At 36.0% G+C, this 16,424-nt stretch overlaps 1 long non-coding RNA gene across 1 annotated transcript in view; it reads left to right on the plus strand.

The window, feature by feature from the left end:
- The window catches only part of LOC309795800, a 518,318-nt gene extending 502,519 nt beyond the window's left edge, over positions 1 to 15,799 (plus strand). Inside the window, exon 4 of the long non-coding RNA XR_014292364.1 lies at positions 15,560 to 15,799. This is a non-coding gene — a long non-coding RNA (uncharacterized lncRNA). The remainder of the gene's footprint in view (positions 1 to 15,559) is intronic.
- Positions 15,800 to 16,424: the final 625 nt, after the last annotated feature.

The raw sequence follows: 16,424 nt of genomic DNA on the forward strand, positions 1-16,424 counted from the left end.
TTATATAATACAGGTGGCATATTTGTAGCCGCTGTGTTCTATTTAATAAATTAAGCACCAACTGCCTGTTTATTTTTCATAAAATGTGTTCATGAAAAGTACAGACATCACCCAAGTTAAATAAACCATATACTTATCTTCCAAGAAAGCCAATATGCTCATATATAAATGACACTGCAGAATGCCCTGAGAGAACATAGGTCTTATATCACTATGTCAGCAAAAATAGGATTCAAGTTTACTTTAACAGTGTTAGGCCAGAAGTTGAATTTTCTAGAAGATATACTCATAAAACTTTTACAATATTAGCACAGCTATGAACAATTATCTGTAACATCACTAGTAATACCAAAAGTGCAGGAAGTGCAAGCTCTGAACTCCATAAATCATATTAAATTATTCAAATTGTGCATATGTATGTGTATACTCATTTAGAAGGATGAGTCTCATCAATAATTTTAAACTAACTGATATTTGTATTTTGATTCCATGAGAAAGTTATATATCCCTATACAACATTAAATACTCTTATATGTAATGTCTTACTCCTTATAACAAATCAGATGAATTTTTTTTTTCAGAATTCTATCTAAGTCTAAAAGTAGTTGGAATTCCTCAATGTATTGCCTGCCTTATCTTTCTTTCTTCTTTAAATACATGTAGGAGAAACACATGCCATTTCAGGTCATTTATGTCTTAGCCACTTCAATTAAAATTACAATTACCTCACTTGAGTCACTTTGGTTGTATGTGAAAAACCTGCTGGCATAACTACATGAATTATAAGTGTCTTACATGAAATATTACAATGGTTAACATTCACAATGGCAATTCGGAATTACTTTATTGATATAGCAAAATATTTAAGTTTGCTTCAAAGTCATTTATGAAATAAGTCATAACAAACAACTTTTTAGTAAACCTCAATATGTCGAATCTATACTGAATTTTAAATTGTGGCACTAAATCTAAACATTATACTAAGTCCATCAGTTTGAAAATTGACGTTACACAGAGACATATTGGGACACTAAGTTGATTTAGAAGGTCATCGGGAATATTGGGAGAATTTAACCTATTTGCTTGTGTCCAGAGTTTATCATTGTAACTGAACTCATTTGTTATTTCACAGCCTGTGTTATACATAAAAAGAATTTATAATCAGGAAAATAAAAACACATCCATAAGGCAAGTACCAGATATTTTTATAGGAGAACTATTCTACCAAAAGATAATAAGGAAACTGCAAATGATCAAACGTATTTTCAATTCAAGGTGAGATTTTAACAAGGAATAAATTATCCTCATGCCTGTGAGTTAGCAGACCTTCATGGTAAATGGTGTCCTAAAGATGCTACTGCTTTTAAGGAAAGAGCACCACCAGTGGTGGAAATGGTTCCAAATGAAAAGCATGGAGTTACAAGTGTCAATCTTCAGAATTCTTAGGGCACATTATTACATCTAAAAAAATAATGATGTCATAATACAGTACTGCATGGTGATGAATGTAACATAAGCTCTAATATAATGCTTAGTACAATATACCAAAGGGCAGTAAATGATTATGACTGACTTTCTAAAAATATATATAATGACAATAATAAAATTTTCTAGGAGTAAATTCCTTTATAATATATATGTAAAAGACATTACCTACCCTCATTTACTCAATCCATTTGTAGAGTTTAATTAACATTAAACATTGGCAATATTATCAACATATGGGCTGATAGCTCTCAGTAGAAATATAAAGAATAAAAATAATTGGAGTTATCTTTTTCTTAAATATTGGTAAATATGCATAGTTACACTTGTGAATGAAGTTTTTGTAAAAGAGTGGCTAATGCTTACAGGGAAAATTGCTGAATTTTATATTGCTTTTGATAGATTGTTTGATGTTTCATTATGATTTACATAATTACACTTGTGAATGAAGTTTTTGTAAAAGAGTGGCTAATGCTTACAGGGAAAATTGCTGAATTTTATATTGCTTTTGATAGAGTGTTTGATGTTTAATTATGATTTACAAGAGAATAAGGACAGCATATACTAGAGTTATAGCTTGTACTTGTTTTGCCAGAAATTCTGTCAAGATTTTATGTTACTAAATCTGAAATTACTTCTATAGTTCAATAGATTATGTGAAATTATCATTCTTTTTACTAATAACTACCTTTTCATTACAGAATTCTTTATCTTAGAAGACTAGAGCTTTCATTATTTTGTTTTACTATCAAGGTTTATTTCCTATAGAAATTTATTGATCCAATCTGGTTCAAGATTGTGTGTTCAAAGATCCAAAACAAATGGAAGAAAACAAAATGAAGTAAAAAGAGGTGACTTCAATATACAACTAAACTATGAATAACAGAAGTACAGAGATGTAAATTAAATGTTAAATCCTGAATTACAGGTAGTCTACACTTTTCCAGAACAGTAGACAATTACTTTTGAGTTTGGTATTATTTATATTTCTCTGTTAATACAGAAATGTGAGAGGCTTTAGAAATTCAAATTGTTAAAATAAAAGGCGCCAATGAAGTAGAATCATTTTAATCAAAGGTAATAGATTTTTTCAAAAACTTGTTTCTTAACTGTGAAGCTTTCACTGAGTAGATTTGATTTATAGAGAATCTACTCATAGAATCTCATATTAGATAGATGATGTAATCATTTAATATATATGGAAAATATTTCTCACACACTATTCTTTAAAGCTCAAAATTTCCAAAGGCTTACTAAAACATAGGTATGCCTCCCTTCTCCTCCATCCCCACCATCTCCCCTCCCTCCCTCCCCATCTATCTTGGCAGTGATGATAGATGTGTATTAGAATGAACTGAGTTTGGACATAAGACACTGGAATGAACTGTCATTGAGGTTAAAGTTTTGTTTGGAAATCAGATAAGGATTCCTCTGTAATTACCATCATTGTAGTATTAGGAAAATCACTTCATATAGAATCTATTTTTTTATGTGTAAAATAAAGTCAAAGGACCACAGAGCATATCCTCCTGGAACAAAACTGTGATTCAAGGAATAGTTTAAATTATTTTTAAATTGTCAATTGCTTTACAATTTATAGATTATTCTGTAGATTATTCTAATCACTTCAGTAATACCTACCATATAAAAATTACTTTGTGGGGCTTCCCTGGTGGCCCAGTGGTTGAGAGTCCACCTGCCGATGCAGGGGACACGGGTTCGTGCCCTGGTCTGGGAGGAGCCCACATGCCGCGGGGCGGCTGGGACCATGGCCACTGAGCCTGCGCATCTGGAGCCTGTGCTCCACAACAGGAGAGGCCACAACAGTGAGAGGCCCGCGTACCGCAAAAAAAAAAAAAAAAAAATTACTTTGCATATGTGTTGAATAAAAATGGAAGAAAGATGGAATATACTTTTACTCACAGTATGACACACTAGCTAATGTGGACCAACTCTTAACTGAGAACGATTTAAGTTTATATGTATCAGTAGAGAAAGACAAGGCTAAAATCTGAAAAAGGAAACAAATATTTTGTGACCCATCATTTAGGGCAACTTTTTACCTAAGACTCTCTATTTTGGGAAAGGTAGCTAAAAGAATGAGAAGATATGCATGGATTCTATCAGCCTCTTGGAGACAGAGAGACAGGTTTTGGAGTCCAGGGTCCACCACGGAAGGGGTAGCTTGTTAAACCTCCGATTGTTCGATTTGGCTCCCTGAAGGGCTAAACTATTACTAAGCAGGAATGAAAACACTAGAAACGTATTAGCCTCACATGCACTGAAGTCCAAAGTCATGTTATTTTAAACACATTAACTGCATTATACTCATCCAGGGATGATAGTGTACCTATTTTCATTCCATAAGCAAAGGTAAATATTCTTGGAAGGACTTAGTGAGACTACGTATAAATTTTTTTTGTATAAATGTCTATCATTCAATCAAAATTACCAAGCACTTGAGGAAACAAGGTGATAGGACTGAAAGCCAGAAGAAAGTTAGATAACAGAAACACAACCACAGAGGATGCTGACAATGATCATATAAGACAAAATAAAAATGCTTAAATGTTCACAGAGATAAAGTTATTTAGCAGAGAACTGAAATCTATGAAAAAGAATCAAATGTTAATTCTAGGAGTGAAAAATGCATTAATTAAGTTTAAGAATTCAACAGGCCAGTCTAGCAGCATGTTGGTTAAAGGCAAAGAGGATTAAGGAATTGAGGATGTATCAGGAGAAAACACCCAGGGGGGATGAACTATGCATAACTATGCATAGTGAATAAGAAAACTAAAAGAGGGCTTAATAAATCTATGGATGAATAGATTATGAAAATGTAGTATATATATCATAATAAAATATTATATATAATGGATATATATAACGAAATATTATTCCGCCACAAAGAGGAAATTCTGCCATTTACAACAACATGGATGAAACTGGAGAGCATTATACTAAGTAAAAAAAACCAGACATAGAAAGACAAATACTGCATTATCTTGCTTATATGTGAAGTGTAAGAAAGTCAAACTCACAGAACCAGAGAGTAGAATTGTGGTTGCCAGGGGCCATGGGTGGGAATGAAGGGAACGGGGAGTGTTGGTCAAAGGCACAAACTTTCAGTTATAAGATGAATAAGTTCTGGGGATCTATCAAGCTGATTATAGTTAAAAAAGAATGTACAACATGGTGATTATAGTTATTAATATCTACTGTATTGCATACATGAAACTTGCTAAGAGGGTAGATCTGAAGTGTTTTTACCAAACACACAAAAATGCTAACTCTGTGAGGTGATAAGTTAATTAACTTGTGGTAATCATTTCACAATGTATATTAAGTTATCACATTGTACACCTTCAAAAATCATGTTGTACAACCTCAATGTATACAACCTTTATTTGTCAATAATACCTATGTAAGTCTGAAAAAACTAAGTATGAAAAAAATAATAAACCTAAAATCAATAAAAAAAGAAATCTACAGGAACCTATTGTTCAAACCTATAGTTAGAACCTAGTCTAGTGTACATGTTAGTAAGACAAAGGCTAAGAATATTCCAAAATTAGGGAAATTCAAAAAAACAGATTCAAGAAGTGCTACGAAGAAAATCAATCCTTAAGCACATCATGGTAGAACTGCTGAAAATCCAAACAAAAACTCAAAGGCATTTTCAGCAACGCCAAATACAGGTAATTCATCAGCAAGAAACCTATGATGAAGGGAGGACTAAGGGGTAAAATCAGGCAGAAGAAAAACAAGATAAGATTAACTGAAAATGTATATTTAAGTGAGAAGACATAAAGAAATATTGGCTGTGCACAGCAACGTCTTGTATTTAAAATTTTATTAAAGTACATAAGAAAGGAGTGCAACTTCCACTCTGAATACAGAAAACTGCAAGAGAATATCACAAACTACAAGTGAGCAACAACCAGATAAAATACAAAAATATAATTTTGGGGAATTGGTCAAAGAGCTGAAGTTACAAGGCTCTTGTCACTCCTCTGAATTTCAAGGAGTGACAAGCTCTTCTGGAGAGAAGAGGCATAGGAATTGTAGGCAGGGCTCAGACAGAAATAATAAGAAACACCAAAACAAAAAATATTCTAAAGGAAAACTGTAGGGTAGGGCTGGACACCAGTTCCCATAGCAGCAAGCCCTACACATAAAGGGAGTGTGTATTATTTCAGAAACTCTTGTACATGGGCCTCCTCTAGATTTTTAATAGAAAGACTGGGGGCAGAGGAGAAGACTGAAGTCTCCTTACGCTGCCAGAACGCCACAGGGGATGATCCGGTGCCACTGGAGAACGGGAAAGCCATGTAGATAGCTCTTCTAACCCTCATGATGGACCAGCAGCTGATTTTCTCAGACACAGGCCTGCAGGGATGTTTACAGAAGAACCCATCTGCATCTAGGGGAGGGTTGGGAAAAACCGCCTTCATGCTCCCAAGGGCAAGGCAAAGATCCTTGGCATCCCAAGGCTTCTGGGGAAGTACAGATGCCAAATCCTCTGCCCTTGCAGGAGAGGCAAGAAAAACAGTCCTGGAATGCCTCGCCAAAACAAGACAGTGCTCGGCTATCACTGAGAAAAGAGGAGATAACTTTCTCCTGCACAAGACCCACATTAGATACAAGGTGGAGGTCAGCTGCCATGGGTGGGGCAGGGGCAGGAACACTGGGAAGGCCCATCCCCCGAGGCCAAACACACCTGCCATCCAAAGACCAGTGACAGAGCAGGAGAGCCCAAAACTCCCTACATCGAATGTAATGTAAGCAAAAGCAATAGCATCAATAATACCAAGTACACAGCTGCAGCATCTACCTCTGGGGAAGAGACAAGAGCAGAGAGACAGACCACTCTGTGATTCAAGAACCCAGGAACAAAGTGAAACATGAGGGAAACACGGACAGAAACACTAAGTTCTCAGAACCTCAGGACTAACAGGAAGCACACACAGTGATGGCTTGTTGCTGAACGAATGTGAAGTCTGTGGGATTGGAAGAAAATGATAACAGCAAAACACAAGTCTATCTCAACCACCCAGCATATTAACCTAACTCTCCATAACAACGGACTGATAAAGAAGCAGGTATACCCATTTCTGGTCATAAATAATATGTATCTCAATCTCGCTTGTTCTTAATTTTATGTCTGGAAATTTTATTTATTATATCCGAGACGAAAAATTCCTTTAACACTCTCTCCAATAAACTAGTTATGGATAAGGAATGATTCTACTGGACTGGAAAATATGTCAGTTGAGCATTCAAAATAAAATGCACAGAGAAAGTTTCTAAAAATCAAATACAATAGAGCATCTAAGACCTGTGGGATAGAATAAAAAACTTTACATACAGTATTTTATTTATAGAGGAAGAAGAGAGAAAATAGCCAAGGAGTTATTTGAAGAGAGAATGGCCCCCAAATTCCAAAATAAAGGAATACAAAACACCAAAGAAGTTTAGGTAAGTGCAACAAGATAAATACAAAATGAAAGAAAAATTAAGAAAAAAATTAAAGTCAATTTGCTGATAAACAAATGTAAATAACATCTTGATGGCAAAAGAAAAATAACAGTTCATATAGAGGATACAAGAATTTAAACAAATTTATTTTCAGAAACTACACAAGTCACAGAAAGTGGAGAAATATCTTTATAATTCTAAAAGAAAAGTATTTCAAACAGGATTTCTATACCAAGCAAAAATATACTAATGGGTCAAGAAAAAAATAGAAGACAATAGCAGAAGGTATGAAGATGATTCATATACTGAGTTGAAGACAGGAATTTTGAAGTTTTAAGCAGCTATTATGAATATTATGATGGATTAAAGGAATATGACCTTAGTAAACAGTTGGGAATTGCTATAAATGGAAATGATTTAAAAATAACACAGATTTTAGAAAAGAAAAGTACAATAATCAAAATGAGAAATTCACCGTTTGTTGTTAGTAGCGGGTTGGGTAGGATAGAAGAAATGATCAGTCAAGTTGAAGGTCTATCAGTGAAAATGCTTTGGTCTCAAGGTATAGAGAAAAAAGATTGAAGAAAGATTACCAACAAGAGTCTAACATAACTAGAGTTGGAGACACAGAAAGAGAAGACAGATTGGGACAGAATAAGGTATTTGAATGACAAGGATTATTTTTTTCCAGTTTGATTACAAACATACACTTAGATATCCACACATTTCAGCAGACACTAACCAGGATAAATATCAAGAAAATAACATCATAGTAAAACTACTGAAAAATACAAGGAAAAATTGAAAACAGCCAGAGAACAAAAGAATTATTATACACAGAGCAACACTAAAATGAATGACATCTAACTTCAAAGATCCCACTAAAGCCACAGGTAAAGCAATGATATCACTAAAGTGCCAAAAGAAATGTTTCAACACAAAATCCAAGAAATTTTTTTCTTTTTTTCTTTTTTTTTTTTTTTACAATGAAGAGGAAATACTTTTACAGTTAAATAAAAGCTGAGGATTGTAGCCACAAGACCTGTACTGGAAGAAATGCTAAAGAATGCTCTTTAGGCAAAAAGATAATGACATCAGATAAAAACTCAGTATCAGAAATGGCAAACAAGTGGGAAAATACACAATATTTTTCTATTTGTTTCTTGAAGGCAAATGACTATTTAAGAATAGCACTGAAAATATGCAGAAGAAAAATATAGGAAAACAGAACAAAGAGGGTTCAAAATATAAAGTATGAAATAAGAACAAAAAAGAAAATGGGATTTTAGAACCATCAAGGGTGAAGTGGAAGACAGAATATTAAGTCTAAATGTTGAAATTTTGAAGATGGCTAATGTAAACTCTAAAAAAAATACCAAAAATGATTAAAATATATATGTAATTAAAGTCAGTAGACTATAAATTAATGAAATAGAAGAGTCAAGAAACAGACCTACATATATATGATCATTAATTTTCAACAAAAGTGTCAAAGCACTTCAATGGGTTAATAATAATATATTCAACAAACTGTGCTGGAAGAATTTGATAATCATTACATTATTTACATATTATATATATATCCTTACTAACACTGAAACAGGAGGGAAGGGGGGGCGGGGCACAACCTTTGAAAGATTGACGTAATGACATAACCCAAGGACATGACAAACTGAGTAGAGTCAAATGGGTCCAAGATAGTGGACAAGTCAACTTCCACTAGACCCTGAGCCTCAGTATACACTCACTGTAACACAACAGCAAGCTAAATGACACACCCACAGGCACCATGACAAGTTCCAAGACGGACCATAAGGATCAAAAAGTGGGTGGTGGCCCAATTCCTGGAAATCCCCACCCCTTCCCAAAATAGCTGGAATACTCCTCCCACTCATTAGCCTATGAAATTACCCACCCCTATAAAAGCTGACAACCCCATACCCTGGTGCCTTTCTCACCTTCTGAGATGGCCCACACTCTGTCTGTGGAGTGTGTTTCTCCCAAGGCCTTTCTCACCTTCTGGGATGGCCCACACTCTGTCTGTGGGGTGTGTTTCTCCCTAAATAAATCCACTTCTTACGTATCACTTTGTCTCTCACTGAATTCTTTCTGCGATGAGACATCAAGAACCTGAGCTTCATTAAATCCTGAAACCAGGTGTGTGATTCAGTTGGAAGACTATGGGTTTTGGCCGGGTTCGAGTTCCAGCACAGGGGTTCAAGTCCCAATCTGAGGAGCACGGTTTCAACACTATATGCCAAAATGACAAAAAATTACATTGAAATGGATCAATCTAAATCTAAGAGCTTAACCTGTAAAATCTTCTAGAAGAAATTATAGGAAAATTTATTTACCTTGGGATAGGTAAAAGATTCCTTAGATAGGATACCAAAATCATAAACTGTGAATGAAATGGATGAATTAGACTTCTTCCCTACTCAAAAGACATTCTTAGCAAAATACAAAGTAAAGCTACAGACCAGTAGAAAATACTTGCAAGACTTTTACTTGATAAAGGAATTGTATTCAGGATATATATATACATTAAATATATATATTTAGGTAATAAGAAAAATAACCTATTAGAAATAAAAATTGACAGATGCTCCCAAGGGGAAACACACATGAAAAATTGCTCAGCATAAAGTTATGAGGGAAATGTAAACTAAAACTACAATAAGATGTCACAACATACCTACTAGAAGGCCTAAAGCTAAAGATCTGCATATCTGTTGTGATTGGTTTGTTATGATTTCAAGTCCACTTGTTTATGGATTAAGTAAAGTTGTTTGATCTAAGGGTGAGTATGTTTACATCGGGGAGGCTGAGTCAGGATCATGTCAGCAAAACTGTCGTGCTGAGTGCTTACTGAGATGAACATACGGAGGAATGACTACTGACATGATGGACATGTGAACTTTAAATACCAAGGTGTTTATGAGGACTTAATGACAGTGTTTGACCTGGGCGAGGCTACTCTTTGCTGACCTAAATAGCTCTCCAAAGACCTTGAGACATTAGCTCCTGCCTTCGCAAGGCTACTCTTTGCCAACTGTGGTGAAAACTGTGCACTGGTCCCAAGAACAAGATCATCTTGCCTGCCTGCACCAGTGCCTTGGTTCCACTAGAATCATGCTCTAGCAATGAGGGGCTTTCTGTTTGCACTGGCAGCTGGACATCAGCTATTGAATAGCTAAGCTGTCTCTTCTGAGAATGAGCTCGTAGAAAGGTACACCTCAGCTAACTTTGGACTTTGTACCTTTCATCTCCCCTTTGCCTGGAATAATAGTCTGATTAATCCATCATTGGTTTGGAGTGTTATGTCTTTATGGGCTTATTAAGAGACATTATCCTGTACGCTATTGACTGTGAAATATTATAAACTATAATTCGCACAATGAACCTGTGGGAAATATAATATGGGCAAAAGACAATCTCAGTCTGTGCATAATTTGTCCCAAAGCAAAATGATTGGTGTAGTTGGCAACCCAACTCAGAGTAATAATAATTAATATTGGTTGGTGCTGTAGGATGTACCATACTCCATGTCAAATTTGAAAAACAGTTCATAAATTACACTAAATTCATGACCAACTAAAATCTGGTGAAGCCCATCATGACTGATTGACAAACTTTAAACTTAATGAACTATTTACCATCTATGCCATCCTACTGAAATTCTAAATAGCTCGTGAATAGACAAATTGTGCTGTTATAGTTGGGATACTAATGCCGGCCACAATACTCATCTTAATACTGCTCTACCATATTACAAATGATTTGGAACACTTTACTAAGGGTCTCTATGATAAAACACTTTAAACGCTATTGAGAAAGACAGGAGGATAATAATTAATCTGCTTCTCTAATTAACCCTGCCAAAAGCACTTAAGGGGTGTTTTAGGGATAGATTGGATTATGTATTAACTTCTGAGGACCCCTGGAGACCTACTGAAGACTTAGTCTCAACAAAACTTACCATATTCCAGATGTTGGCCTGATCACCCAACCCAGTAAGTTATAGCCTATGTTGTGAAGAGCAAATAAGAAATTCCAGAGATGTTATTAGGAGCCATTAGTGACACAGATGCAGACAGAAAGGAAAGGCCCCAAAAGTTAATTTCCAGAGCAGGAAGAAACCCAGGCCCTTTTGCTCCTAAAGGCACCAATTCACACCCTGAAGATGAAGATTATTATAACCTTTTGACCCTAATAACTTTAACCTACTAGAAGCTAAGTCCCCAAGAGTAGATAAAACTACAACAAATGATAATATGGAACCAGAGTGACTGAACAGAGAACCTATACAAGAAATGACAGAAATTAGAACGGAATTCCAACAAACTGATTTGGACAGAGAAACCCAGAGGTATTAGATTTACATTTCAAAAGTAGGACAAAACCTGATCCTCACAGGCACAGAGATTATGCAACTCAGACCCATTACCAGTGATGCTGAGTTTAATCAACATCTTAGAGTATTTGGAGAAAATTATATTTAGCCATGTATCTGCTAAAAAATTATCGAAATCTTTCATCAAATAAAATTATAAAGCCAAATGATTTCACTGGTAAATTCACTTAAGTATTTAAGAATTGTATCAATCATTCACAATTATACACATAAATAAATTAGAACAAAATTAAGTAGTATCAACCTTAATGCATATTGTAAAATTGAAACGTTAGTAGAATAAGTCAATTAGTTGGTTGAAAACCAGTGATGTTAGATTTACTAAGATGTGCTTTAGAAATCGTGACCATAGAATGATATGCTAAATGCCACCTGCTAACCCTACAAGTATATCTCACACTTTATTTGACCACAAAACAGTTGAAAGAACCTTTGGATCCAACGAGTAGTTGCAATCAGAGGCAATTAATGATCCATAAAAAGGGATCAATCTTCATGTGTAGCTTACCTTACTGATTTTTTCAGAACAGTAGCCCAGATTGAACAAATTAAAATAGTACAAAGTACTACATGAAAAGGTTTCATATGTACAGATTTAAAAACCTTACAGAAACAAGAAAAGCAATCTCATATTAAGAAGGTCTTCCAACTCCAGAGAAAAAGTGCAGTCCTTTTTCTTGATTCCCCTAAAATACTAAAGATTATAATACATGATTCTCAGCAAGTTATAAACTAGCATGGTTGTAAACTAGCATGAAATTTGTAGAGTAACTTGCTAATCCTTGTAAATTATCTCACATATTCTTATTCACCTTTATACTAAAATTTTTTATATATAGTAATATAACATACTTCTGAATTTCATATTTTACTTACATACAATGAATACTTAATAATAAACATGGACCTAATTGTCCCATATGAGACTTAGACTACTATTAGTTGTGTATTTGCGTTCTTTATCGTATTTTACAATCGAATTGTTGTAACAAATACCTATTTTAGAAATCCTGATTTTTAGATCCCCAAAAGTTAGAATGTACGTATGATAAGTTTAAACCTTTCTGGAATTTCTAACTTGGTCATGAGGGTAAACAACCAATATAATTACAACAGTTCTGTACCCATACAACCATTCTGTTCTTCACCTTCAGTATAGTATTCAATAAATTACATGAGAATTCAACATTTTATTATAAAATAGTCTGTGTTAGATGATTTTGCCCAACTGTAGGCTAATTTAAGGATTCTGAGCATGTTTAAGGTCAACTAGGCTAAGCTATGATGATCAGTAGGTTAGGTATATTAAATGCATTTTCAATTTACAACTTTTCAGTTCACAATGGACTTATTGGATGTAACCCTATTGTAAGTGGAGGAAGATCAGTATATATTTACTAGTTCATTAATTTAGCTGTAACATCTTCTATTAATTAGTTTTTTCAACAAAATGTTAGACACCTTTGCAACAATTTTGTTTTCTGAACCTATGTTTTGCTCAGTCCACGAAATAGCATTAGTGTAACTATTTACAGCTATTCTTCAAACATGTTTTGAGTAGTCTATTGTAGGAATCAATGTTGCCATTTTGAATTGTTGTTGGTAAGAAAAATGTCATTTTATTTCCAGATCTATAAATTCTACTTCTGAAAGTCACTACAAAAACTAATGGTGGGAATGTAAGTTGATACAACCACTATGGAGAACAGTATGGAGGTTCCTTAAAAAACTAAAAATAGAACTACCATATGACCCAGCAATCCCACTACTGGGCATATACCCTGAGAAAGCCATAATTCAAAAAGAGACATGTACCACAGTGTTCATTGCAGCACTATTTACAGTAGCTGGGACATGGAAGCAACCTAACTGTCCATCGACAGATGAATGGATAAAGAAGATGTGGCACATATATACAATGGAATATTACTCAGCCATAAAAAGAAACGAAACTGAGCTATTTGTAATGAGGTGGATAGACCTAGAGTCTGTCCTACAGAGTGAAGTAAGTCAGAAAGAGAAAGACAAATACCTTATGCTAACACATATATATGGAATTTAAGAAAAAAAATGTCATGAAGAACCTAGGGGTAAAACAGGAATAAAGACACAGACCTACTTGAGAATGGACTTGAGGATATGGGGAGGGGGAAGGGTAAGCTGTGAAAAAGTGAAAGAGAGACATGGACATATATACAGTACCAAACGTAAGGTAGATAGATAGTGGGAAGCAGCCGCATAGCACAGGGAGATCAGCTCGGTGCTTTGTGACCAGGCGGAGGGGTGGGATAGGGAGGGTGGGAGGGAGGGAGACGCAAGAGGGAAGGGATGTGGGAACAGGTGTATATGTATGACTGATTCACTTTGTTATAAAGCAGAAACTAATTAAAAAAAAAACCTAGTTAGAAAAAAAAATTTGGATATAGACAGGTCAAGTTTGACATACCTGTTGAGCACTCATGTGGAGATGTCAGAAAGATATCACTGATAACATATAATGATATATATGTTAATGAGGTGAGATCATATACACTATTCAGTTCTGTAATATCGTAGGAGTACTTTTCCTAACTTTCAGTGTTCTTTGAGAATATTATTTTTAAACTTCAAAAAAAAAGAGGAAGAAGTACTTTCTACTTTATGAGGAGAGACTTACCCCGATATCAAAACCGAAGAGATTACACAAAAAATGTATATAAAATTAACATTCAACATGAACATAGTCATAGATACTCTTAACTATTAGGAAATCAACTCCAGTGATATGAAAATGGTAGTATGCCATGACCAAGTGTCATGAATTTTAATGATTTCATCAAACATATTGGACAAAATACACACCAAATAGAGCTGGAAATTGGTAGTATGCATGATCAGCTGGTCTGTAGCATGCACTAGCCTTAAGGATGCCTGAAAACTTGGCCCCTAGTCAGATATTCCTCACCATACTAACTCAGTGAGTCTACTGGATCCACTTACATGAGACTCCGGCCAAATTTACTGTTAACAAACTGAACAGCTGTAACTCACTGTTGAGATTCATTGACTGAGTAATCTTTAACTTACACATAACCTGAAATTAATGAGATGGAGCTGAAGCTTTCCCAGGTGGAAAGGTTTGCTTTAATTAAGGTTGCTTGAACCCACAGAGCCCTATTTCTTGCATGCAGGGTGGGGATGCTGATTAATGTGTCTGAGAGTCAACAGCCCTGCAGAACTTGACTATATATGCTATGCTGCCTACCTCATTTCCTTCTTTAGAGTAAGCTTGCTACTGGCCATTTGTGTTTTGTGAATTTGATTTTCAATTTAAAACAAAAACTGCCGATTCTGGCCAAGCAGATTAGGCATTACAGTAAGACTGCAGGATTCTCTACTGATTGATCGTATTATTCCTGTATACCACAGAACCTGATTAGGAAGCTATACTAGAAAATGTTTTAAAAACTCATTCGTATTCTTATCAAACACTCTAAAGAGTCTAGGAACCAACCATACAAAACATGTTAATTTGATAGAGAGAACAATTTCAAAATGACTTAAGATATTAAATAAGTTTTGAATAAACAGATTTGCTATGCTTATAAGTATTTATTTAAATCCCAGTTAAATACTGAGCTTGATATCCTGAGTGATTTGGACAATTTATTCTAAGTTTTTTTTATAGAAAAATATTGCAATTAACTAAGTCAACTTCATAAAAGAAAACAAAAGTGAGAAGTTTCATCCTATCATATGTAAGTGCAATGTACAGGGCCATAATGGTTTCAAAATACTGTTAAAGCAAGAAAAAATAAAACAGCAGTTAGAAATGGATATATGTATTTTTATATTCAATTATAAATTTTATAATTTATAGCATTTATTAAGTTATAAAGTTGTTAGATAAGCAAAGAAGAAAAACAAGGGGATTGTGGAATAGTGTGGGGAAAACTGGCTCAGTATGTGGAATTAAACGTCTCTTATCACTTCAAATTGTCTTGTTCTTGTGTCTACATAAATTAGAAAAAATAGAAATCACTATACAGTTTGTTTATGTAAATGTTTTATATTAACTTTCCATATTTGAAGATGTAATTTCTCAGGGATTATAAACATTTCTTTTTAAACGGTTGTATCACTTTTTCTAAATGTGTCCATTAGCATGTAACATTGTTTTATATCCACTTTTATGCAATTAAGAAAAACACAAAGGAGACAGAAGAAGATGGCGGAGGAGTAAGATGCGGAGATCACCTTCCTCCCCACAAATACATCAGAAATACATCTACATGTGGAACAACTCCTACAGAACACCTACTGAACGCTGGCAGAAGACCTCAGACCTCCCAAAAGGCAAGAAACTCCCCACGTACCTGGGGAGGGCAAAAGAAAAAAGAAAAAACAGAGACAAAAGGATAGGGCCGGGACCTGCACCAGTGGGAGGGAGCCGTGAAGGAGGAAAGGTGTCCACACACTAGGAGCCCCTTCGCGGGCGGAGACTGCGGGTGGCGGAGGGCAAAGCAGAGAGATCCCCACACAGAGGATCGGTGCCGACCCGCACTCACCAGCCCGAGAGGCTTGTCTGCTCACCTGCCGGGGTGGGCGGGGCTGGGAGCTGAGGCTCGGCTTCGGTCAGAGCGCAGGGAGAGGGCTGGGGTTGGCTAAGTGAACACAGCCTGAAGGGGTTAGTGCACCACAGCTAGCCGGGAGGGAGTCCGGGAAAAGTCTGGACCTGCCGAAGAGGCAAGAGACTTTTTCTTCCCTCTGGGTTTCCTGGTGCGCGAGGAGAGGGGATTAAGAGCGCCGCTTAAAGGAGCTGCAGAGATGGGCGCGAGCCGCGGCTAAAAGCGCGGACCCCAGAGACGGGCGTGGGACGCTGGGGCTGCTGCTGCCGCCACCAAGAAGCCTGTGTGCGAGCACAGGTTACTATCCCCACCTTCCCTTCCGGGGAGCCTGTGCAGCCCGCCACTGCCGGGGTCCCGGGATCCAAGGACACCTTCCCCGGGAGAACGCACGGCCCACCTCATGCTGGTGCAACGTCACGCCGGCCTCTGCCGCCGCCGGC

The sequence above is a fragment of the Mesoplodon mirus genome (assembly GCF_964341445.2).
Source record: "Mesoplodon mirus genome assembly, chromosome: 20".
In the NCBI taxonomy this organism is placed as follows: Eukaryota; Metazoa; Chordata; class Mammalia; order Artiodactyla; family Ziphiidae; genus Mesoplodon; species Mesoplodon mirus.